Source organism: Akebia trifoliata, unplaced genomic scaffold (assembly GCF_017979445.1).
Source record: "Akebia trifoliata isolate Shusen 1 unplaced genomic scaffold, ASM1797944v1 Contig00314, whole genome shotgun sequence".
Taxonomy (NCBI): Eukaryota; Viridiplantae; Streptophyta; class Magnoliopsida; order Ranunculales; family Lardizabalaceae; genus Akebia; species Akebia trifoliata.
Genome location: NW_028236961.1, coordinates 13,949 through 16,852, shown reverse-complemented (window position 1 = coordinate 16,852; position 2,904 = coordinate 13,949). Strand labels below are relative to the sequence as shown.

At 36.3% G+C, this 2,904-nt stretch overlaps 1 pseudogene; it reads left to right on the top strand.

The window, feature by feature from the left end:
* The first annotated feature begins 388 nt into the window (after nucleotides 1–388).
* Nucleotides 389–2,658, top strand: LOC147381643 (NADPH-dependent aldo-keto reductase, chloroplastic-like; annotated as a pseudogene).
* Nucleotides 2,659–2,904: the final 246 nt, after the last annotated feature.

Here is a 2,904-nt window from a genome sequence, read left to right as displayed (position 1 = left end):
TTGTAGATCCTTGTTTGGTTAAGAATAATTGAACTGAATTTGGTATTTTGATTTTTAGAATCCTTGTAAAGGTCACCTTGGTTAATCTAATAGACTGATTGAAAATTGCAATAGCAAAGATCAATGAAGGAGAGACTATCTATCCACCTTACGCCTTGAAAACTTTCTGGGGTTTCTCTGCTTTCCAAAATCCAAGTAAGGGTGCTGAAGGATCATGGTAGCCAGCTTGGTAGGTCCTTGACATTTTCAATTCCTAGATATAAGTAGTAAATGTGAAAGAATTATTTACTTGAAACTTATGCAGCGTCTCGATGTCTTCTTGATGTTGAGGTTTTATAAGTAGTAAATGGGCAAATGAAGTTGTTGTGGGCATGTAATGGCATAATGAATGGGAAATAAGTGGGACAGTGATGTGGCAAGTGGCAAGGGGCAAGTGGCAAAGAAGAATTAACAGTATAGCTAGAGGTGGCAATGGAATGGGGATAGCAACTACTATTTCTTTGGTTTAATGCATTGATGGCAGGTTGATGGTTGCAAGGTGGCAAGCAAAATGGCAATAGAAGTGGGGACAACAGCTGTGCATGTAGGGCAGCAGCTGTGTGCTTTCTAGTATAGCTCATAATCGATGTTATCGTGAGCAGCCATATAAAAAAAATGGGGAGGGAAATGGTAGCTACTGCTGTTTGTGAGAAAGAGGTGGCATTGTGAGGAATAATAGAGTTGCTGTTGTTGTGGTATTAATAAGAGATAACATTATGAAAGGGAAGCAACTGTTAGCTCATGGAGTTTCCAGCTACAGATTCGGACGTTCATCTGACTTATAAACAGAATTTCATTGTAACCAACTGGGTTGTGAAAAATCTCGTAGATCCATTGGCCAGTTTCCATGTAAAAGGGTTCTGTTGGCTTTAATCTTGAAAACTTCACCCTACATGATACACCGAGTACATGGAGAGCAATGGAGGAATTGTATGATTCTGGCAAGGTTCGTGCTATTGGTGTAAGCAATTTTTCATCAAAGAAGTTGGGGCATTTGTTAGAAGTAGCACGCATGCCTCTTGCCGTCAATCAGGTTGAATGCCACCCTGCATGGCACCAGACGCAGCTACGTGCATTCTGTAAATCAAAGGGAGTGTACCTATCTGTGTGTATACAAGCTTTAACAGGACTTTTGAGTTATTAAGTTTGTTTGTTATTTTATCCTTAATTGTGAAAATTTCTTTCAATGGTCTTTTATAGGGGTATTCACTATTGGGTTCTCCAGGAATAACATGGCTCAAGAGCGATGTCCTTAAGCATCCAGTTCTTAATATGGTTGCAGGGAAATTGGGCAAGTCAATGCACAGGTTGCTCTCTATTGGGGAATCCAAATGTGTCAGTGTACTGCTTAAGAGCACGAATGAGGTGAGACTCAAGGAAAATTTTGGTGTCTTTGGCTGGTCCATTCCCGATGAGTTGTTATTGAAGTTCTTTTAGATCGAACAGGCAAGTACTTTCTGCTGTTTTACTTCTTTGCTAGAAATGCATATAAATTATCTTCATTGAACATACTTGTTTAATTGTAAGAAGGCATATTCGCATTTAATTATGGAGTCAGATCTGTTAGTGCATCATCATGCATGGAGTCTGAACAATGATGTCATTCAAGATAATATGGTTGCATCATCGTGTCTGTTTTGATAGGGAAGCTAGACTTAATGAAATCTTATCAGGGATATACTGAAGTTATGGTTGTTAATCATACAGGCAAGGCTACTTTTAATATACTAAAGTTCAGTTGATTTTTTAATATTTACTCTGCTTTTATTACCAATGAATATTCCAATAGTTAATGAGTCTTGTATAAAGATAAACTAGACGTGTGTGAACCAATGTGATGACAACTGGTGGTTAGATTGATGATTTAGTTTGAGTGAGTGGATATTTGCATCTAATTCTTATGAGAAGTTAATGGTTTGAATCATATAGTCAGCTATTTATTAATTGCAACAGTTGTGGCTAATGAGTGGAAGGATGACAATGATAAAGTCATGCCCGTTCAGCAATGGCTTGATGAGATAAGGTTCTTGCAGGTATTCTTTTATCCAGAACTAGTTGGATCCACATATAGATAGTCCTAATTATGAACTGTCTTGAATAAAGATGTTAGTTTAAACTATAAACATGTGCAGTTCTTTGGTAATTTACTTATGTATTAGTGCGGGATTAATAAAAGTTAGTGTGGTAATAGCAGCTCTCTTATATTATTTATTTTAAAGTTTTCAATTTGTATAGGTTGGAGGACACAAGTTAAATGTTATATATATATATATATGTGAAAAAAATTACAGCAGTGCATACAAATTCCGTCTTTATATATTGTTTTTGAAGGATATATAATAATTTTTAACAAAAAAAAAAAAAACGTATAGCAGCGGATTTTAATATCCGTCGCTATATGTGTTATATATATATATTTTTTAAATTGACCTATTGCAGCGGATCTTAATATCCACCGCTATATGTATTATATTCTATTTGTTAAAAATTCGACCTATTGCAGCGGATATTAATATCCGCCGCTTAAGGTATTATCTGCAACAACGGAATACATTATTCGCTGCTATAGTTAGCGACGAAGGAAACAACGACGGATCTTTGGTTCCGTTGCTCATCATCGTAATAACTTTTACCGGCGGAAAAATTACCTTGTAGCGACGGAAAAATCCGTCGCTGTAGATCAAAAATGTTGTAATGAGATGACTTACAAAACCTGATGACATATACAAAGCCCTTAGAATCAATGAATAGAATCAGATTGAAGAGTGTGGAAGCTTTTTGGGCTTTCACTCCTTGAGATGGGCATGCTCTTTAGCATAATTATCTAGGAGGTTTTTTTTTTTTTTTTTTTCCCCTTATCAGTAG